The following is a 24,354-nucleotide window of genomic DNA, read 5'->3' on the forward strand; positions in this document are numbered from 1 at the left end:
TCCTCTTTGAACTAAGTTTTATTACAGTGCTATTATTTAATTTCCAGTATTTGGGTATTTTGTTCAGAAGTCTTTCTGTTACTGATTATGAACTTAATTCAGTTTTGGTCTCAAAAAAATTTGTGTCACTTAAATCTTTTAAAACTTATTTAGGCTTGTTTTATGCCCCCAAACATGATCTATCTTATAAATGTTTTGTGTGACCATAAGGAAGGTATGTAATATGAGTGGAGTGTTCTATTGTCAATTAGTTCAAGTTGGTTGACTGTGTTGGCCAAGTCTTTTCTACCTTTACTGATTTTCTCCAAACTTGTTCTGCCAGTTATTGAGAGATAGGTATTGAAATCTCCACCCACTAATATGTATTTGTCTGTTTTTCCTTGCAGTTCTTTATTTTTTTTCTTCATGCAACTCTGTCTTCATGTGTATAAATAAGCATGTATGTGATTGTGTCTTCCTGATTAATTCACAGCTTTATCACTTTGAGATGAATTTTATCCTATCAATATTCTTTATTCTGAAATCCCATCTGTCTGACTTAATATAATCATTCAGCTTTCTTTTTTCCAGTGTTAGAATATTATATCTCTTCCATCCTTTTACTTTTAACCTATATGTGTCTATATTGAGCATACAGTTTTGTCTTGCTTTTAAATCTAACTTAACAATTTCTGCCTTTTATTGGGCTGTTTAGACTATTCTTACTGTGATTATTGATAGGTTTAAGTCATTACCTTGCTTTGTTCTCTGTTCCTTTTTTCTTTGTTTTCTTGTTTTTGTTCCTTTGGGTTAAACAAGTATATTTTTATGATTCTATTTTATTTCCTTTGTTAGTTAATCAAATTCTCACTCTTTTATTTTTGGTTCTTTTTTAGTGTTTTGGGAGGGTTATTATGTATATTTTTAGCTTATCATAGCCTACCTTTAAATGATATTATGCAATTTCGTGTATAGTATGACAATCTTGTAGTAGTATACTTCCTTTTCTACCCCCCTAGGCTTTAAGCATTATTTTACCTTTATACATAGACTGTAAATCTAATAATACATTGTTCATATTTTAGTTTAAAAATCCAGTTATAGGGGCACCCGGGAGGCTCAGTTGGTTAAGCATCCAACTCTTGATTTTGGCTCAGGTCATGATCTCATGGTTTGTGAATTTGAGTAACGTGTCTGCACTATAAGTGCAGATCCTGCCTGGAATTCTCTCTCTCTCCCTCTCACTCTGCCCCTTTCATTTGTTTGCATGCATGTGCATGCACACACACTCTCTCAAAATTAAATAAATAAACTTAAAAAATCCAATTGTATTTTCGAAAAATTAAAATATTTACAACTCTTGTATAATTACCAGTGTAGTTACTAATGCTGTTATCTTTAGTTCTTTATGTAAATCTATATTCCTATCTAGTATCATTTTCTTCCTGAATGATTCCCGTCAACATTTCCTGTTGTTTAAGTTTGCTGGTGATAAATCCTTCACCTTTGGTTGACTGAAAAAGTTTATCTACCCTTCTGTTTTGAAAGATACTTTGCTGAGAATAGAATTTTAATATTCTATTTTTTTCTTTCAATATTTTAAAGATGTTTTTCCACCATTCTTATTCTATGATGAGAAATATATTGTGATAGTTATTTCCTTTTATGTGAGGTGTCACATCTGTGATTGCTTTTCAGATTGGCTCCATTATGGTTTGGAACAATTTGTTTATGAAGTGCCTTGGTGAAGTTTTCTTTGTCTTGGGAGTGGGATTTATTAATCTTAGATCTGTGGGTTTTTAGTTTTCATCAAAGTTTGGAAAAAATTCAATGATTATTTTTTTCAATATTCCCCCATTGGGAGCTCCAGTTACACATATATCAGGCCAATTAAAGTAGGCCTTAAGTTCATGGATGCTCTTCACTTTTTAAATTGTTTTTCTTTGTATTCTTCATTTTTAGGTAGTTTCTATTGCCATGCCTTCAAGCTCATGAATCTTTTTCATTGTAACATTTGTGCTGCTACCAATCCAGTTTAGTGTAGTTTTTATATAAGATGTTATAATTTTTTAATGTAATTTCGACACCCAACATAGGGCTCGAGCACAACCCTGAGAAAAAATCTCACATCCTCTATAGACTGAGCCGGCTGGGCTGCTGTAATATTTATCTTTAGAAATTTATTTGGATCCTTTTTATATCCTTCCTTGTGTATTTAACTTTTTGAATATATGGAATATAGTTTTAATAACACTGCTGATGTCCATACCTACTAATTTTAACATCTATGTTAAAATTCTGGGTTGATTTTGGTTGATCGATTTTCCTCTTCAATATGAGTTGTATTTTTCTACACGCTTGTAATTTTTTTTGGAGGGAGGTGCCAATCATTGTGATTTTCACCTTCTTGAGTGGGAAGTATTTTTGTATCCCTGTAGTTATTCTTGAACTTTTTTTACGGGACACAGTTAAGTTATTGAGAAATAGTATGATCCTTGTAAATTTTGCTTTTAAGATTTGTTATGTGGAATCAGAGCAGTATTACACCAGCAGTTGAGTATTCCTCCCGATTGACGCAAGACACTTCTATGTACTGTACCTAATGTTCCATGAATCTTGAGGTTTTTCAATTTGGCTGGTGGGAGCAAGCATTTCTCCGAGTCTTGTGGGAGCACCAACCACGAAGCCTCCAATCCTTTTGCGTAGTTCTGTCCCTGGCCTCAAGAGGGTTTTCTCACACATGGGCTGCTCAGTACTCTGCTGGAAGCTGAAGAAGCATCTTTCACAGATGCCCTTCATCTCTGTCTATGCAGTTGTCTCCTCTCTGGTATTCTTTCCTGAGAACTCTGGTCTGTCTGGTTTCCCTGGAATTTCAGCTTCACCTCCTGAAATCAGGGAGTTTCCTGAGCTGTTCTGTCCTGCTTCCTCCTCCTTGTGTTGTAGCCTGGGAAATCTGAAGGCAGTAAGATGTTACATTGTAGTGTTCATCCGATCTATTTGCCTTTTCTTGAGGATCACTGTTTTTGTTCCCTGATATTCAGTGATTTAAAAACTACTCTTTCATATTTTTTTTTGTTCCTTGTTTTGTTTTTTCTTCTAATATGGTAAATCCAGTCCCTGGTATTCTATCTTGGTCAGGAGTTAAGGATTGAGTTTTGTTAGGTATTAGTCTCTTAAAATAGTTATTTGTATTTTAAAATTAAGTATCAGAGGTATTGAGAAAGGCATAAAAGCTTATAAAATAATGTCTGCTACAGATGCTTAAAATGAATAAAAAGTATGGGGTGTAGGTCAGTTAAATATTATAGAACAAATTTAAACAATATATAATTAGCCACTAACTGGTTTGTAAACACAAGAGTTCAACATTGTAAGAATTTGCTGAAGATTATGCATTTAGAGACTCCTACATAGACAAAGTATAGTGTTGGTAAATTTTCTGAGGCTGGTATATTCATTTGGAGAAAGTCTTTCCATGTAGGTAAACACCGCCTATAGAAGTGTGTTGTGATAAATGATTAAAGAAGAGATAATTTTAAGTAAGAGGGTAGTAAAAGATGATAATATGTTTGAAAAAGTATATAAATTCTAGTTTTTAGAAACTTTGAGTTTGTTATTTTGTATAAAGGCAGCAATAAACAATTAAAATTGTGGAACAAGATTATAATAGGATGCTCACATTTTGAACAAGAATAATCAGGATGAAGTGACAGGGAAACAAATATTAGAGAAAATAGTAAGAAACTTATACTTATCTAAACAAAATTAATAGGTTGGTTGTATGGATGAAAAGAAACAACAGGAAAAGGATTACATATAAATTGGCAGTAGTTGGTGATTGATGATTGTATGCAGGAAAGAAAAAGAGGAAAATTTCTAAGATAACTGACATTTAGATAAAAGAGCATAATGAAACTATCAACAGAAAGTGAAACATCAGCAGAGCTTAGTGTGGAAAGCTAAAACTAAAATGAACCAAAGAAAAGTAATCATAGTTGAATAAAATAATAATAAATAGAAATACTTATTAAATGTACAATATGTGCAGGCACTATGCAAAATTCTGTACCTGGACCATCTCATTCAATCATCACAGCATTGTTATAAGCTTTATGAGTGTCTGCAATTTACAAATGAGGATATTGATCTGAGACTTATGCTCAAGGTGATAGCAAGAAGTGGCAGGGTCAGGATTTGAATCTCAATATATCCAGCTCTAGAACCTGGTTTCTTATTATCAGTAATAACCATTAAAATGGTGTAGGCATAGCTTTAAAGAAAATATTTTGTGCAGGAGTCTGGCTAACACTGTATGCCAAACGGTAAAATATAATTGATTTGCGAAATATCTAGCCTTAAATAACAATTCTGATAGCACTATGTAGCAACTACTCTCCTAGTTTTGCCTACCGACATTCTGAGAAGGTATGACAACCGAAATAACTACAGGTTTCTGTATCACTTACATCAGTTTTTCTTTTGGACATAAGATTATTTTATTTTTGTTGTCACATTATGTTTTCCCCTAAGCCCAACAAAGAAAGAATTTAAAACAGTAGTGCTAGTATTTACCAGGACTTGAACCACAATAGATTTATGCCTTGGATAATTGTGATTACTTCATTTTGTTTATTGTGTAGCTACTCGGTAAATCTTCTAATTGACAAGAACTATTAAAGTCTCAAGACCAAGATGTCTTGTCTTTCCCCCATTGGATGATATTCTTTCTATCAGGAAGGTAGTATTTATTCCAACTCACTTATTTTTCTGTAATAGAAGCGGTAAAAGGAACATCAATATAAACTATTCTTGGAACTCATTTTATGTTATCAATATATGTAAAGTTAGATGTACTGACAAAACTGCATACTCAGGGATACAAGCTAAGAAGCAAAGAGAAAATGGTAGGACTGAAATACTTAATACATACTGTGTGTCCAGACACCATGCTAAACAGTTCTGTTTAGATGATCTCATTTAATACTTTCAACAATTATCTCCGTTGTCTGAAGTTTGCCCTGTGTCACTCAGGTAATAAGATTTGGAGCCAGATTTCAACCTTCCCTGTCTGACTTCAGAGCTCAGGTTTTTAGCCGCAATGTCGCACTGCTCTGTCCTAAGATATACTGAGTCAATATAGCGTCTGCCATTTATTTTAATAAAGGAAATCCTGTGTGGCAAAGCCAATTCCTTAAAAGTGAAATGTCTCAAAACGTAGAGCCTAAGTCTTCTTACCACACTGCCATACCTGTTCTCCAGAGACTTCTGAGTATCTTTCTGCTCCTTCACTTGTAAGTTATATGTGAGACCTGTTTATAAAGTAGTGTGTCTGATCCTTCTGTGAAGGTACCAAGTCATACCTTCAGAACCTATGACCCATTCTTTAAATAAATGCAATAGCAACACATTTTGATTCCTCCCCCCCACCCCCAGATAAATTGAACTTCTTGTCTAAGCTGAATTTTCATAGTTGTTAAGAATTATCCAGAGTCAAACCTGGTGGGTAAAATGAATTACCAAATAAGAAAGGCCATTTAGGGATAAAAAGAAAAGAGAAGAAAATGAATCACGGATTTAAAACACTTAGGAAAAATTTCTCATGTGGCTCATAAAATGTCTCTTGTGGCAATGTCAAAAAAGAGTTTTCAAAAATGTTTTGAGTTTCAGCTGCATTGTAGGGTAAATGTTCAGTCTTCTCAATTTTCCACTTTTAAGCTGCCACGATTATTTGGAGTGATATATTGTGAGATATTTTTGATAGAAACATTTGATAATGTCACTTTTAGTAATAAAACATATCTTCAGTCTTAAAAGAGATTTTATTGAGCTTACTTTGAACAAAGACTAGCACATTACCACACACAAGGGATTAATAAATGTCACTCTCAGTAATAAAATTGGGTTTCATATTAATTAAACCGAGTCATGGGATACTCGGTTAAATATGATTTACATATTTAAATATTTTCATCTCCCCATGCTTGTGGGTGTTTGTTATGGATTCAGCAACTATATTCAAGGAATAGTTACAGTCATGTAAATCCTAATGCATTTCAGTAAATATAAATTATGTAAATTGAGAGTTAAGTGTAAAATACCACAGGATACTTATTTAGAGTTGAAATTATAATCTTTTCCACAAATTTCCATGAATGAGGATATATTTTTTTTTCCTAAGAAGCTCAACATAACAGAACATACCCTGGATTGTTAATCTAGGATACTATATTGGTGTTGATAAGCTCTGTAAGAGTAAGTGTATGATGTATTAGAACACATCGGGCGTGTAAGGAACTGAAACAAAATGTGATGTGGCTGTTTTGTGAACATTGATCTTTTTAACTTTGGGTGTATTCAAAACTCTGACTACTTTGCCACTTTAGAAAAACTTTACTTACACCAATGAAAGAATCTTGTCTGGACGATTTAAACAAACAAACAAACAAACAAATAAATACATAAAACACATGTCATGTTAGGGAATGCCATTGCCTCAGCTTTTTCATTTTATTTTCCAACCTATAAAATCCCCAAAGTTGCGTCATCTGTAATTAAAAGAGCAATCTATTTAGTCCTTACTCTAAAGTCAATCATATTCATGCTGTCACATAATTTTAAATTGTAGTGCTGAATAAAATCCTTCTATACGATGACATGATTTTTCCTCCTTCTAATTCCTTTGCCTGCTATTGATCATCTTTTTATCTACTTTATAAAAGCCTCTCTTTATTCTAGTTGATATAATGGAACAAAAGGGATCCTAACGTTTAGCTTGCTTTGTGGGAGGTACAAAAGCCTTTTATTCCATATCCATTTGAGGAGTTTGACTCTATGCTAACTCAGTACAAGTTGAGAATAAGGCACTGAGTAGGTGGGAATGATTAGAGAATTGCAGTCAGAAGCAAAGTGGTGAAAGACGTTGTGTGGGAATGAAGAATACCATATGGGATTCATTTCATGTGTATATCATGGCTGCTTATTTTTCTAATATCCTTCTCCCCACATGTTTTAAGATATCTGCAAATCTTCAGAATGTCTTTATGTTCTCTGAATTTAGAGCCATAGTGGTTCCCTACTTGCTTAATCCTCTCCTAAAGTATAGCTCCTTATTATTGCTCTTCTATATAGGTCTCTCGTTCTAAAGGACATTAGAGTTTCAAAAACAATATCGTATGGTCCAATAACAGTGTTTATGACAGGATTATGTAAAGTAGCATTTGAACTTATTCTTTTCCCCTTCCTTTTTTTCAAACTGTATCTTGACTTTTAAAATAATGTTGACTGATGGTGTTTACCCTGCACATGTTTTATCTCTGTTTTTTCCATTCGTGATACCTATTGTTGCTCTTTTCTGTCTCTGTTCACTGTTGTCTTCAAAAGCTTCTTTCCCGTGCCAGTTTTTAAAAATATTTTCTCTTTAATTCAAAAGGATGATCTTAAAATAAACCTTAATATCTGGAAAAGGGGAAGAAAGAAAGCAAGGAAAGGAAAAGGAAGAAAGGAAAGGTGAAAGGAAGGAAGAAAGCCAGGGCAGGAGAGAGATAAGGAGGGGATAATTTATTACATTGGAACTGGTTGTCATGCATTCTTATTACTCGTATACATATGTCTATAAATATCAGTTCCTTTACAAAAATGTGAAGGAGCAAGTTAGTCCACATTAAAAATGATACTTGTGGGGCGCCTGGGTGGCGCAGTCAGTTAAGCGTCCGACTTCAGCCAGGTCACGATCTCGCGGTCCGTGAGTTCGAGCCCCGCGTCAGGCTCTGGGCTGATGGCTCGGAGCCTGGAGCCTGTTTCCGATTCTGTGTCTCCCTCTCTCTCTGCCCCTCGCCCGTTCATGCTCTGTCTCTCTCTGTCCCAAAAATAAATAAACGTTGAAAAAAAATGATACGTGAGAGATATTTTGATTATTTGGGAACATTTCAAACAGATAACCATCTCGTGTTGTTTTTATTAGTCTCTGTAATATATTCAGGAGACTAAAAATAAAGCCAACTATTTTTTTATGGTCTGAAAAAAAAATAGACTTCTTACACCAGGAAGAAAAACAAAAAGTTTAGTGCAGAAAACTTTTGCCACTCGCAAATAGTTCAGATAGGCCTTTGTGTAACTCTGTGCTTTTTTGTCTAAAGTCACCAAGGGGAGTTCGAACTTGCTGTCTCTTTATGTATTTCACTAAATGAGAGCTGACGCAGAACTGCTTTTCTTCTCTGTGCCTAGTTTCAAACCGTTGAACACCTTTATTTTCTTTTACACTGACAATCTGTTGAAACTCACAACTAAGACAACTTCCAGTTCCTGTAGTAACCATACACCCTGCTTTGCTACTCACTTGGATGTAAATGTAAAGGTGGTTGGATCTTTGGATCAAGCCGTGGCTTTTGATAAAATTTTCATCACCAGCACTTCACCAGACTTAGCCTGTTAGTGACAAACTCCCCACTTCCTGTCTAGTCCAGTGTGGGCTGTATTTTTGAGGTCTGATTTTAGCCCCTGTTACCCTTCTACCATCTATTCTTAAGACAGACACGAGGATGTTTTCAAATTGGCCAGTTCATTTTCCCCTCTGCCCCGTACCGTCCATGGATTCCCCATTTATTTAAGATAGAAACCAGAATTCTTACACTGGCTTTGAATTCCACACATAATTTGACTTTTGGGACTCATCTCCCCCATCAGTTCCACCACACTGCACACATTGGACTCCTTAAAGTTCCTGAACTATATCCTCATCCTAAGGCCCTTGTCCTGGCTGGTTTTAGTCCAGGAAAAGTTTTTCTAGGTATCTGCATGAGAAACGTAGAAACGTCCTTACCTCCATGAAGTATTTGCTCACATCCATGACAAGCTGACTGCTCTATTTAAAATATTCCTCTCACACGCTTCTTAACTTTCTTAACTTCCCATATTATTTTTTTTCATTTTAATTACTGTTGTATCTAACAGAAAGCATAATATACATATTCATTATATTCCTGACTTATTGTCTGTTTCCTTTCTCTCTCTCCCCTTTCCTTCCCTGCTGTTCAGTGCACAATACAATGTCAACTCCGAGAGGGCAGGGTTATTTGTTTTGTTTCCTGATGAATCTTAAGCACCTTGAAAAGTTCATGGAACACTGTTACCACTCAATAAATATTTGATGAATTTATAACTGTAAGTGTTTCCAAAAGTGTCATTAGGTTAATGAACATCCTACTTTGAGGTTGATCTTCTCTAGTCGCATGTTTAAAACTTTTTGAAAATTTCATTTCTCAGGGTGCCTGGCTGTCTCAGTCAGTTCAGTGTCTGACTTCGGCTCAGGTCACAGTTAGTGTGTTTGAGCCCTGCATCAGGCTCTGTGCTGTGCTGACAGCTCAGAGCCTGGAGCCTGCTCTGGATTCCGTGTCTCCTTTTCTCTCTGCCCCTCGTCCTCTCACACTCTGTCTCTCTGTGTCTCTCAAAAATAAACAAACATTAAAAATTTTTAAAGGAAATTTAAAAAATGAAAATTTCATTTCTGACTATTTAAAACTGCATTGCTTAACAAGTTTAATATGGAGCATCCCTCTCTTTTGCATCAGGAATCATTTTTATTTATTTTACTTTTTGTATTTAAGTTTTTTTTAATGTTCAATTTTTTTGAGGGAGAGAAAGAACGTGAGCAGGAGAGGCACAGAGTGAGAGGGAGACACAGAATCTGCAACAGGTTCCAGCCTCTGAGCTGTCAGCAGAGTGGGACAGGAGGCTCAAACTCTTGTGAGATCATGATCTGAGCTGAAGTCAGATGCTTAACCGAAGGAGCCACCCACGTGCCCCAGGAATCATTTTTAGTTTAAGAACTATTCCATATCCCATATATACTTGCAATACTTCCCATTTTCTCACACCTTTTTTTTGTTTTATTATCTTTTTTTCTTACTGTGTTAATCATCTTCCCATTCTGAATATCTATTTTAGTCCTCTCTGTGATTTTATAATTTTCAACATAATGAGCTGTTTAGCACAGCACATGAACATTGCTATAGTTTAAAAGAAGAAGTAAAGGCTAAGAAAAGTATTACTTTGAATGACAGATTATACCACCTATTAATAGAGGATAAAGTTGACATGTTGTAATTCTAGTTTTATTCTGTGAAAATTTGTAAATAATTTTAAAGTTTGTAAGTACAGGCCATTCCTTTTTGAACCCATCATATAAGGCAGAGGAAAGAATATTAGATTGATATTTAGCAAATCATAAATAAATATTTCCCAGTGTTACTACTTTCTCATTGTGTAACATGAATAGGCCACTTCACATTTCTGAAACCTACTCTTTAATATCTGTTTACTTTTGAAATTCACTCATTCTACTATATATTTGGGATTCTTAACTGTTAGATGGGAAACTGTAATGTGTCTTTACTGACCTTAGTGTTTGCACCGTTTTCCATCCTGATCATATCAACTCTTTGGCTGCTCCCACCTTCATATCTGTGCTTTCCTGGATTTGCCTCCTTTCTCCTCACAATGTATGTTCAATCAGATTGGTTCACTCTATTTTACAGTGCAGAGAATAAACCTTTGTGAAAACAACTTGCTTTTGTTATTCTAACAAATTAGCAGTAAAGTACCAAGTTAAATACCATGTAGAACAAAGGTAATTTTTCATGGAAAGCTATATTTCCTAAAAGGGGAACCATGGATGCAAAAATAAGAGACTACTATGATGTGGAGTTATTACTGCCACAGTCATTTGGTACCTTGGCAGATGTAGCTGTACAATAGTCCTTGTCATTGTCCTCACCATCACCCTCATCGTCACCAGTATTCTTTATGTACTTACTCTGTTTTAGGAGATATTCTAAGCATTCTACAGTTAATAGTGATTAATCTCAATAATCATAGTATGAGAGAGGTAGTGGTTTGGTCCCCATTATACAGGTGAAAACTGGAGGCACAAAGAGGTTACGTCATCTGTTTAAGGTGACAGAATTTATAAACGGCGAAGCCAAAATTCTAACTGAAGTGTTCAAACACGTTTTTCTCAATTACTGTATTATTTTTATTTTATTTTATTTTATCATATCCATTGGACTCTAGGCAGAGTATTTAAGTCACCTCCTGACAATTAACTCTACTGAAATTATCATGAAAGCAGAAGTTGAGGTTGTTAGATGACACCATGAATATTTGTGGTTACCATAGTCTTCATGTTAGCGCTGGCTTTCAGAAAATTTAATTTTCCTACTTCAACCATCTTAACAAAGTATTCCAGAAAGTACTTAAGTGACCATATTAAAGTTCTAAATGACAAATTATAGTGGAATTTTGGGTTAGACCTCTGGGAAACAAAGATATGGGCTGTATAATGGCAGTAAAATTAATGTTATAAAATTCAGGTCTGATAGATTATCAGACTGGCTTTTCCAGGTTGGTTCACCTAAGCTCAGTCTAGCCATTCATTCATAGCAAATTGTGAGTAATCCTCAGAAAAGCCCCGTGGGTTTGCGTCTGTTTGGTCCTGACTATGCTGTGGTTTGGCTAGGCTGAAAGCCGAGAGTAGAGATCTGTGTTGTCCATACTTGTCAGGTGATACTTGCCAACTGGGAAATTTGTCCTCTTCAATTCGATCCAATCCTTTCTCGATGAAGCACTTTCAAGGGCCTCTTTGGTTAGGAATAAAGAAAACTTCAAATTTGAAAAATTCTCATATTAAGGTATTTGTTTGTTCCTCTCACATTTCAAAACATTAGACCTATATTTGTAACTTCAAATTTAAAGAACAGTAGTTTGACATTATATTTTGTGTTAACGTCTGTGCACTAGTGTAAGTGACTACATTTTCGTAGGTGTCAGGAAGTTTGATGAATTTCAGTTTTCCTGATGCATAGATTTTTAAAGTGTCTTCTTTACATTTACATTGTACCTGAGATTGTTTAAACCTAGAGACACTAAAATCACCATCATCATCTCCATCATCATCATCATCATAATCATCATCATCTAGCATAATCATGGAAAAACAAAAAAAAATCCTAAAATTATCTTGAATGTTTCTAGAAGGGGAACATTCTTGACCAGTTTTGGGGTAGCCTTGGGGTTTTCAAGTGCAGAGTCTTAGCACACACACACAAAACAAAACAAAACAAAACAAAACAAAACAAACTAATGATGACCAAAGAAAACAAAACCACCAAATAAAGTATTAGAAATTTAAATATTGTGATGGACTATAGCATCTAGCAGTTATTGGAATTTAAGAGTGACTCCATAGAATGTAATCATTAAAAACATCGATTGCCTGAATCATCCAATGAAGTCTTGGTAATTCTTAAATATTATTAGCCCCAATTAAGCAACCATCAAGTATTTTTTGAGTATGCATTATATGTTTGGTCTTGAGTTAAACTGTGTGAAATGTATTAAGAAGGATAATATAGCGTTAAATCATTTTTATCCAAGATCTAACTGCACAACGGTAAAGAAAAAGACCTACACGTGAAAAGTATTAGATAACAAAACTACATATAAGTAAAGGTAAAGTACATGGTACAGTTTGTAAATACAACATTCCATATGTATATGTATATACATATACATAAATATATATACACACATACACTGTATATGTGTACGTGTGTATATACATATATAGAGAGAGACTTAGTGATGGATATATACTACAAAAAAAGAAAGAGCAAAAGAAGTTTGAGTAAGGGCATCAGTGCTAACTAGGGTCATCAAACATGAGAAGTAAACAGAAGCTTAATAGAGGAAGCTTGCTATGACCTGGAGTAGAGGGAGGGACACGCAATGGAGAAAATGTGGAGCCCTGATGCAGGAAGCAACTGAGAATGTTTAAGTGAAGGTTAAACTAAAAGTCCTAACTGAAATAGTAGAAAACAGGTAGGAATAAGTGAGAAGGGAACCAGTTATTTATCGACTGTAGTTAAGGAGTGATGTTTGAACTTTGCCAGTAATTTGCAACTATAGATTTTGAGCTGAGAAGTGACGTTCAACTCAGCAAACATTATGAAGCACACCTTGGTCATAGTTGGCTGCAGGTGGTGAGAGTGAGGTATTGAGATTTGCAGAGAGGTGAAGAGGTTTGTGTAAAAGGAGCTGGGCATAATGATCTGAATGCAACTCAGTAATTCTGTGTCAATAATAATAGTTAATTAAGAAGTTTAATATTGTGGGGTGCCTGGATGGCTCAGTCAGTTAAGTATCTGATTCTTGATTTCAGCTCAGGTCATGATCTCATGGTTTGTGGCATCGAGCCCCGCATTAGGTTCTGTGCTGAGAGTGTGGAGCCTGCTTAGGATTCTCTGTCTCCCTCTGTCTCCGCCCCTCCCCTGTGCATATGCGTTCTCTCTATATACCTCAAAATAAATAAACACTTTTAAACAAAGAAGGTTAATGTTGAATGCATATGTAAAACAGATTAAGTGGCAAAGGCAATGGGGTAAGGAAGATATTCAATCTTTTTTTGAATACCTTTTCATATGAATGATCACCGGTCCCTAATCACTATATTTAGGAGGCAAACAGAAAAATTCTTAGAAATATTTGAGAAGTTGAAGAGTAAAAAGACAGTAAAATATTTGAGAAAATTCTTAGAAATTTTTGAGACATTAGTAAAAAAAAAGATGTCTCAACATTGTAGACTGCAAGAAAGTAAAGAAGAAGCCCCTTGAGGTTTAACAATTGAAGGATTGGTCTTGCCTTTTATCCCAATTGTTCCCATTAAATTGGTAAAAGTTGGAGAGTTAATGGGCATAAGAAAGTAGAAACAGGAGAGGATACTCTTTCCATAATTGTTTTGGAAACAAAATTAATAGTTACTTCAGCATGGAGAAGGGGACTATGAGAGGATATTCTTTTGTTTGTTTTGGTCAGAAAAGGAGCGTCTTGAGCTCATCTATAAACCATTGGAGGAGAGGCTAATGAATATGAGCAATCATAATTGGTAATATCTAACATGGGTGACGTTGTGAGAATCACATGCAGGTGGAGGGAGTATGAGAGAGAGAAGTATTAATTGTTAGTGTTAGACTCTCAAAGTCATGAGGTTTTTTGGTGAAGAGCGCCACACATTTCCGGCCTCCTGCCCTGCACGTGTACACACACACACACACACACACACACACACACACACACATGCACACACACAGAGCCCCACATCTGTCTGGGCCTTTAATAACCTATTGCTCATATTCAGAGCACTAATCCTGTAGCTTAGTCTTTACTGTTAGTGTTATTTTAATTCATTTATTTGATAGCCTTCAAATAAGAACACTTTCAGTTTTAGTGCCAAGCCTGGGTTTCCCGTGTCAACAGGAATTTAAGTCAAACTTCTAAATGTTTTTAGTAAGTAACTGAATACAAACTTACAGGCCTTGAGAGATATTTGGGTCCATCCTTCCTGTCTTCTTTCTACACAGTAAAATACCTCCATACACACAAATATTCTGTTTCATATCACTCTCAAATCCCGTGGTTTTTGTCACTATAAGTTCCACATCTTGTGTATTAAATAAAGCTCAGCAAAACTGGACTCATTACTTCAGAATGAAGATTCTTATAGCAAGTCACATCTCTGATGGAAAACCCACAGGGTGATCTTCACAAGCCTTAAATTCTCTGTTCTAAGTAGAAAGTGGCACAATTTCTAAAATGTCCACAGACTGTCTCACAGTAGAGTTTTTAATGAGCTGATATCTGTACAACCCGTTGAGCAGTTCAAACCAGGGTTCTTTATATATATAGCAGATCTATAAAAGTAAAGGACAAGTAAGTAGAAAAGCATATTAGATCATGAGGGCACTAATTTTAAGGGGTAGGAAAAATATAGAATATAATAACTTTAAAGAAAAAGTAAAAATTGAAGAGACTCTCACAATTATCTCTATAAATGCACAGAATAATGTCAGACTGCTTTGGGAAAATTATGAAATGCTTTCATAAAAAAGTCTTAGTGTTCAATAGTGTTTCTAAGCTGTATAATTTTATTGATAAATAATTTAACTTAAAAACACTTTGGGGAGATGTAGTTTAGCTTAAATTATTTTAGTTCCTCCATTTCTTGATATAAACTACCTTTTTTTTTTTTTGCATTTTTTTCATATTCTGGATCTTACTGCAATATCCAAAAACCTTACTTATTCACCTCTCCAAAAGGCAGGAACACATTCTGCTAAGTAAAACACCTATTAATTAATAATGAACTCCTGGAAATCAGTAAATAAAATAAATCTCCCAGCAATGCATCACTGTTAAGACTTGTTAGCTGTTTGAATATAAGACCTAGATAATCTAGTTGGACTGCTGATGTGTTAATAAATATATTAAGTATCAACATAGTAAAAAAGCAAATTTTAGTGTTTTGGAGATATCTTAGCCTGTAATTGTTTTGTTTGTTTTGTTTTATAAGCATAGAGATTAGCAGCACAGTCTTTAAAACAAAACGCCTGGATTCTTATCCATTTCCTGGCTAGTTATTTCACTTATCTATACTTGGTTTTATCCCCTTTATCATGGAGCTCATAATGATACTGATATAAAGGATTATAGTGAAAATTAAATAAAATGTCAGGAAGATACCTGACAAATAGTAAGTATTCTATGAATGATCATTCCTGTTATTTAATAGTTTCTCGCTTTTTTTTTCTTTTAATGAGAAAATACATAATGATCCTCCCGATATAGAAAAAAAAAGGAAAGAAAGAAAAGGAAAAAGAAAATGTATTTCAGATTCGGGATTGCAAAGAGAAAAAAATATAAAATGAAAGAATTTAACTTCAACACATTTTCCTTTGTTCCCCTAACTATTAACCTTGACAAAGGAGTGCTGACATTTTGGAGAAATGGACTTTATGGTGAATATTACCTTTTCTTTGTTCTTACTTTTGACATTTTACTGTGTCAACCAACAATCTAAGTGAAACCATGCAAACATTGGTGTCCAAAATGGAACAAAAGGTGATATTGGGATTTGAGTAACAGAGACAGATTTTAAAATTCTGCATTTTGTTTCCATGTGTATCATTCACTTAGGCTGGAAAGAAACAAATCATAATCATAATTGAGTCAAGGCATTTTCAGAATTTTCAGATGTGCTCAAGTTCAATGTTCTCTTTAGTGCTAGCCAAAAGACCCGATGGATTTAGGAGAATCATGGTCCAAGCCATTAAGTGTCTCTTAAAATTCATGTTTATTGTTCTGATTTAGTGAATATGGATTGTCTTTCTTCACCAAATGCCAACTCTGGAATTGTTTATTATCTACTTTATTAATACTTCCAAAAGGTTCTTTGACCTCAGAGTATTCTTCCTTGGCACAGGCGCTTGTATTTTCAACACTTCATCGCTGGCAGTGCAACTTAGAACATTTTCCATGTAATGTCTGAAAATATTCTGGGACTTGTTGTCAGATGTGGAATTGGCAAGAATAGTGAAGAGTGGCTTTGGGGATGGTACAACTTAGGCATAATTTTGTGGAGAAAAAGAGGGACAAAGAGACACGAAAAATGAAAAGAAAATCCTTAAAGTAAATTAAAGGACAATTAAAGTTATAGAAGTGGAGGTGTGAAATCTGTGTGGCTTTTCACAGTCTTGGCACCTCACTTCCTGTGGTCAGCCAATTCCTCCACAAAGGTTTTTTTGGTTTACTTGTTTCAGGCCTTTGGTCACATATATTTCTGACCTGTGGTAACAACAAAATCAACATGTAATGTGGTGTCAGCATCTTATGTGGCGTGCTCCGCTGCCCTGCCAAGTCATAGAGATGAAGGCTGTGTGCGTGCTGAAAGGCCAGGGCTGTGTGGAGGACACTGTCCATTTCGTGCAGAAAAAAAATGGGCCTGTTGTCCATTTCGTGCAGAAAAAAAACTGACCAAAGGCGAGTATAGATTCCACGTCCATCAACCTGCAGGTAACACACAAGGCTACACCAGTGCAGGTCCTCACTTTGATCCTCTGTTAAAAAAAAACATGGTGAACCAAAGGATCAGGAGAGAAGTGTTAGGGACCTGGGTAATGTGATTTCTGGCAAAGATGGCGGGGCCAGTGTGTCTATGGAAGTTTCTCTGATTGCACTGTCAGGAGACCATTCCGTCACTGGCCACACCAGTGGAGGTCCATGAAAAACCAGATGGCTTGGGCAAAGGTGGAAGTGAAGAAAGTACACAAACAGGAAACGCTGACCATCGTTTAGCTTGCAGTGCAGTTGGGATCTCCAAGTAAATATTCCCTGTATTCCCTAGAACATCATCTGAGTCCTGGTAACTCATATGTTATCTTGCTAGTTGTAGAAATTTAACTTGAAAAACATTAAACACTGTAACCCTAAAAGTGTAATTTTTGTGACTTTTTAATTGCTTTAGGTACCTGTAATGAGAACTGATTTATGACCACTTAGAAGATATGTATGATTTTATAAAACTCAGACTCAGTTAAAAATATCTCTTTCAATCACCTCTGTACTTTACCAGACTTAATAATCATATATGGGCGTTAAAAGTAATTGTCTGAATTTCTTTACTTCTCAGTCAAGCCCGCAATAAACAAATACACCATATGGCTCTGTATTTTGAACCTATTAAAGTATCTAAATTGAGACTCTAAGAAAAAATCACCATGTAAACTCTTTGCTGAAGGACTTACAATAAGGCTTATAATAATGCTCAATGTGTCTATTTATTAATAAGTCTCACAAATCCTAAGAAAACTAAGAAATTGGAGATGGTGTATTTTAGAGACAACCTAAAATGTGAAAGTTCATTCACAGTTACACAATAACTTGTTTTTAAATTTTTTTAATGTTTTATTTATTTTTGAGAGAAAGAGCGGGAGCAGGGGAGGGGCAGAGAGAGACGGAGGGTTAGAGGGAGAGGGAGACACAGAATCCGAAGCAGGCTTCAGTCTCTGAGCTGTCAATGCAGAGCCCTAGGCAGAGCTCGAACTCATGAACCGTGAGATCACGACCTGAGCTGAAGCTGGACGCTTAACTGACTGAGCCACCCAGGTGCCCCCACAATAACTTGTTTTTATAGAGTCCTTAGGGTTTTCTGTATAAACAATCATGTGGTCTGTGAATAAAAACAGTTTTAAGTATTCATTTCTAAATTTACGTTTCTCCTTTAAATTTTACCTATATGTGTTTTGTTTCTCTGTTATATTTTTAGATCCAGGTACATTTATAAGTGTATTTTCTTCCCACCGTGTTGATGTTGTTTTATGTCTCTCCTTATTTCTAATAACATTGATTTCCTTTAAGTTTGTTTTGTCTGATGTTCATATAGCTACTCCAGTTCTCTCATGCTATTATTTGCATGCTGTATCTTCTTCTATCTTTTCACTTCTAACTTATTTTTGATTTTGAATTTAAAGTGTATGTTTTATAGATAGTATATAATCGAATCTTGCTTCTTTGACCCAGTTTCACTGACTCTGCCATATGTGTGGAGTGTTTCATTCTTTCATGTTTAGTGTAAAAGTTAATATGTTTGGCTCTAGGTGTGCCGTTTGCTACTTCTTTTCTGTTTCTCTGAGTGCTTTTTCTTTCCCCTTCTGTTTCTCCTTTAATCTTTTCTGGTTCTGGTATACCATGATTTTGATACAACAATTCATTTACGCATCATTTTGATTCCTCTCTTCACTTTTAAATCACACTTCTTTGTGTTACTTTTTTTGGTGGTTTTTAATGATTTCTACATCTCTAACTTATCAAAATCTACTTCAAGTTGATAGTAAATTGCCTCTGGTAAAATATAGGAAATTTTTATGAGCATAGCTTTCCCCTCCTCCTGCTGTTGTCATCATATGTATTATATACGTCTTATAATCAAATATAAGACGAATGTTTAACCACTGATGTGACTTCTAAATAACTTAAGAAAAGAGACAGTATATTAGTGATTAGTACCAGAAGGGAAAAAAAGTAAAAGTTACGAGACTTGCACTCTGTTATCTTTGTTATTCCAGCTTCTAAATACCACATGTTTTTGTTCAGAGTTGCCATCAGTAAGATAAAATAACATGTCTTATCATGGGAAGTATATAATTTTTGTAAAGCAAACTATTCTTGTAAGAATTCCACAATTTTTGTGATTCTATGGTGCAAACTTAGAATTGAAATAATTATAATATTAATTTGATATTGTACACACAGAGAGAGACAAACACATACTCTAAGCATTAGCATTAGCATTTTATATTGCTTTACATTTTACTAAGCCCTTCAACCTGCCTTTCTCCATTTGGTTATGTTTGAGGGATCTACTGTTACAGAATTATTACATATGAGTTAAATATGTCCTGAGAGGTCAATTTTTTTTTGCCACAGATTATGTAGTCAAATTTCAAATTTGGTCAAATTATGTCACTAATTTCACCATGAGATTATCAGCACAAGGTCAAATCAATTTTTTGATCCTCCATAAAAAGCTTCTTTTCTAATTTTTAAAGTTGTTTCTAACCTACATTTTGTGTGTTGTTTTGTTTTGTTTTGTGACACTTAAAGCATAGGACTAAATTTTTCTATAAACTAACGGGCCATGAGCATTACATGGGGATGAATAAGATACTTGGTTCAAACAATAGGAGAACTCTAATATAGCGTGGATCAATGTGATGCAATGCAAAGCAGTTTATAATGTGCTTATCAAAGATCCAAAGCACACTGACTATAGGGTGAAAGCTCGTGGAAATAAATTATGAAAGGATACAAATAAAGACACACATTTTCATGACTGTGCCTCATTTCCAGAGCCCGGTGATAGTCTTGCTGTTCTCAGCATGCTACTCAACGATGACCTCATCGGTAATGTAAGATGCATTCAGCTATCTGGCACCTAGATGGCAGCCTGCAAACTATAAACACAGTGCCTTCAAATGGACCATAAAGCCTGACTAAAATCTACAAATTAGTAATAGAAATACCTGTTACATCATCACATCATTTGGGTCCATCTAGCAAATTACTCCCTGATGTTTATATTTGAACAAAAAATTGTGTGTGTGTGTGTGTGTGTGTGTGTGTGTGTGTGTGTGAAACATGTGAACGTGTGTACAAAACTTATTTTATTTTATGTTTGTTAAAATGTACCATCTTATCATAGGCATGTATGCCAACAGGAAAATGGACTTGAGAAGGACAGTGTTGGGGAGCATGCTTTGATTATGTCACTCATACTATGTAATGAGACATTTGGAACAAGAACCATAGTTGAGAATCCAGTGAACAAGAACAATTCAGTGGACCTCCAGGAATTAATAAAAGCTTTTTTGTCTTGTGGATAATAGTCACTCACACAAATGTGTTACCATTGATCTGTTTTGGCAGTGACATTAAATCTTGTTTTAGGAGACGCTTCCCTAAGGTTGGATGAATATTGCTATCTTTTGATTCAGGATGCTTAAAACCTGGGAAGAGAATTTTCTAAACAAACAAACAAACAAACAAAACAGGAGGCAGTGTTATCTTCTTAACCATGTAAGCTTTAGCAGTTCAGGCCGAGGTCCTTCTCTTCAGGCCTTGCACTGGCTTTGCCTCACAGATAGCTTCACGGAAAGAAGCGAGTGAGACTCAAACTAAGATGGCCGGTGCTAGCACATTTAATTATGGTGGATGAAGCATGGTCTCAGATAAAGATTTATTCTCATTTTAGAACTTCATATTCTAGTTGACATTATTCCTTAAGAATACAAATCTGGGATACAGGTTCCCTGAATTATCTGTAAACATTATCGTAAGAAAAACGTGCCCACTGAGGTGTTTGTCAGTCAAAAGACAGCTTGAGTTGGGTATCTGTCAACCCAGATATAGAAGCAGGGAAAATGGATGAGTCATATTTCTGCACCCACTGGAAATACCTTTCTGATTCTTAATATAAATATAAAAAGTATTCCTTGAAAGGATGCACACTGAAAGAGAAGCCCTCTTATAACCTACTCCTTACTGGAGAGCATTGTGAGGAAGAAAGTGTTTGTCAGTATTAACTCTTTCAAACCCTATAGCTTGGCACAAAAATAAACACAGGAGGAGAAAATCATCCTGAATTATGGATGTTTTGTCCTATTTTCATGGCACCAGGTGGGAGTGTTAACACTTAATCAGTCTCTCTGGCATTATTTCCCGTCCATATTGCCAACTTTATCACCGTGAAAGATGCTTTGATCCTCTTCTGTGGTGTCAAGAACAACAGGCCACAGCATCAATGACGTTCTAATCAGTGGGGCATCATTTCACATTACTTGTGATCAGATATGATATTTCACTAATGCATTTTGACAACATGTGGCCACAATACATGGGTCTCTCTCTCGGTATAGACATATGCGTGTAGATACATACACAGATATATATACATATATACATATATATACATATGATATACATATATCATATATATCATATATATATATATATATGATATATATAAAATCTTAAAATAGAGATTAACCGCAAAGCACTTTTTTTCTCACCGTTTTAGGGTTTGCAGGCAGAAATAGTCTCTTTAAAAATATGCTACAGCTTTCACCTTAAGAGTGCCTAATGTGCTCTTACAGAAAATGAACCACATCCATAGATTTGGGGCACACTTTATAGTTACATATGTTAAAACAATGCCCTGACTGAAATGCTAAGAATTGAAAAACGCTAACATTGTCTGTAAGTACCGGTTGTGAAGTATAACGGTAAAATAATAATAAAAGTTCCTTTCTAGGAGCTCCTGCTCTATGTTAACACTTCACGAATGGTCTTTCCAGTGTTCACAACTCTCTGAGGCAGACAATCTGTATTCAGTATGCACCTGTGGAGGGATAACTTCGAAGCGATCACTCAGAAGGCAGCCAAGCCCTGATTCTCTCAGAAATTCTCCACCATCTGCATGCACTTTCTACTGCTATTCAAGGCCACCCTCTCTCCCTTTTTAAAATCAACTTATCCAAATATGACATTATTCCTAAATTAGGAAAATTATAAAACTAAAAATTGGGGGCAGTAATTATAAGAAAATTTTGCAATGTGATACAAAACTATGGGAACAGAAAGATTGAAATAATTTAAAACATCACCACAATTAGATTTTTTTCTTTGGGGTTGCCTTTTTTTTCTTTGTTTACTGTTTAATAATCAGTTAGGAAAGCTAGGAGGTATAGCATACAGTGTTTTCAACTAGCAGAGAAGAAAAGAAAGAACTGATAAATATTAATGCGTTGTAGAGCCACGACAGATTTGGAGCACAGGAAAATTTCACATCTAGGTATATTTGAATCAGGCTCTGTTTTGCCGAAGAGCAGGGCGTTACTGACAAATGAGGGTGGGAAAGGATGTGTGTAAAGAGATAGTTGAAGAAAAATAACAAAATTTTCTTAAAAAGTAACAACTTGCCTACTAGTTTCAAAAAAACCAGTCCTAAGTATATATCATGATAAAATATATCTTGATATACATTGACCTGTAAGGTCAGAACTATGAGATATTCTGGATAGAAAACAATTTTTGCATTAGAATATCAAGAGAATGTTAAGGCTTCCACATTTCCCCTACAAAAATGACACAGCTTTTATTTCTAATAGTGCAAACTATTAATATGAATGTATTCTATCTACTCAATATGTAAGACAGACTAGACATTTTCCTTAGATTATTTTTACAGTTAAAAAAAGAACATTTTGTATCAGACCAAAAATAATTCAAACAGATGAGGTAATGCATTCTTTTGCATCACTTCTACATAAGCAATACTCTTTGAGGTTTCTAAGTGGCTTAAAAGGCGATTTTATAGGTTGAAATATTGTCCTTCCTAGTTTTATGGCCAGAGCAAAACAGTACTTGTCTGGAATGCATATAATATTGCACACGGGGTTAATTAGGTTAGGGATGAATTAATTTGTAACAATTTCCGTTATTTGACAGGCATCAATAATATAGTATATTACTTGCATTCCAGACATCAGCATACTGCCATGACCCAGTCAGATTCAATTTGGGAAAATCTTGGATCATATGAATATTTTATTATTGATTTTTTGTAACATCATATTTTACAATCAGGCTTGGTTATAGAACACCATAATAACTTGAGGAGATATTTTAGAAAGCTATACTGTTGATGAATGGAAACCATGTTTTCTGGAGTGAAATGGAAACTTACTCTTCTCTCCTTGAAATGAGATGTTAAGGTATAATATTGTACATTATTAACATCTATTAAAAATATTTCTTTTCTAAGCAATTTCCCCATCCTTTGATTGGATGTTTTTGTTATGGGGGAGGGCTGGGATATGATGACAGTTTGTATAACTTGGTTATCTTGGCTTCTTTTCAAACCCCTTCTGTTTCAGACTATTTCAGTTGAGTAATTTGACTTTTACTAAAAATCCCTCCATGCATCCAGGCCCTCATTCCTTTGCACAAAATGATCAGATAAAATCTCTGACTTTGCACATACATGATGAAATGGCAGGCTAGCTTGATAAAGAAAGGATATGTTGTTCGTTCCTATGGTTAATTGCATTGTATCTCCAAACAAGAGCTTACATGCATCAAAAACCTAATTGTAGAACTTTTAGTTATGGAGATGCCAAGCTGTATGTACTTACAATGTGTGAAGATGCAAAAATGACACAACTGGAGAATGACAGAGTTATGAAGCACAAGTTAATTTAAACAGTTTTGTGGAATCAGAATTACACACACACACACACACACACACACACACACCCCTCCACAAGGAAATAACAAATGTCACTGTTCCTCAGGTTAAAGGTCTGATAGCTCAATCCATTCTTCCTCAGTTCTCACACTTTTCATATTTCATTCAGAATATTTTATTCCTGCCCATGCTTTTGTTGAAATTATTGACCCTAATACTCATGTATCCCATTCATCGCTCCCTATGTTTCCTTCCCAGTATCATTTCCTCTTTCCAGGTTCCAAAAAGTAGGCAGTTTTCCAAGCAAGCAAAGGGAAAATGAGAGAGAGAGAGAGAGAGAGAAGCCAAGGAACAGACTCAACAATAGAGAACAAACTGATGGTTACCAGAGGGGAGGTGTAGGGGGTGGGGGTGGGGGGATAGGGGAAATTGGTTATGGGGATTGAGGAGTGTTGTCATGATGAACACCAGGTGATGTATGGAAATGTTGAATCCCTGTAATTTAGACCTGAAACTTATGTATTACACTATGTGTTAACTCTACTGGAATTAAAATAAAATAAAATATAAAATAATAAAATAAAATAAAATAAAATAAAATAAAATAAAATAAAATAAAAACAAGCAAAAAACAAAATGTTGGCAGTTTTATAAATTTCTATTCCTAAGTGTAATTTCTCTCTTTCTTCAATTATTTTTTTCCCTGTAGACTCTAAGAGCTTTGGTTAGAGAGACTGAGAGTGGAA

General features: G+C 35.0%; 1 protein-coding gene and 1 pseudogene across 3 annotated transcripts in view; both read left to right on the top strand.

The window, feature by feature from the left end:
• EPHA3 (EPH receptor A3) overlaps window positions 1-24,354 on the top strand; it is a 355,677-nt gene that overhangs the window by 180,239 nt on the left and 151,084 nt on the right. The window lies entirely within an intron of this gene.
• On the top strand, window positions 14,190-17,789 carry LOC123379922 (annotated as a pseudogene).

This window comes from Felis catus, chromosome C2, assembly GCF_018350175.1.
Source record: "Felis catus isolate Fca126 chromosome C2, F.catus_Fca126_mat1.0, whole genome shotgun sequence".
Classification (NCBI taxonomy): domain Eukaryota; kingdom Metazoa; phylum Chordata; class Mammalia; order Carnivora; family Felidae; genus Felis; species Felis catus.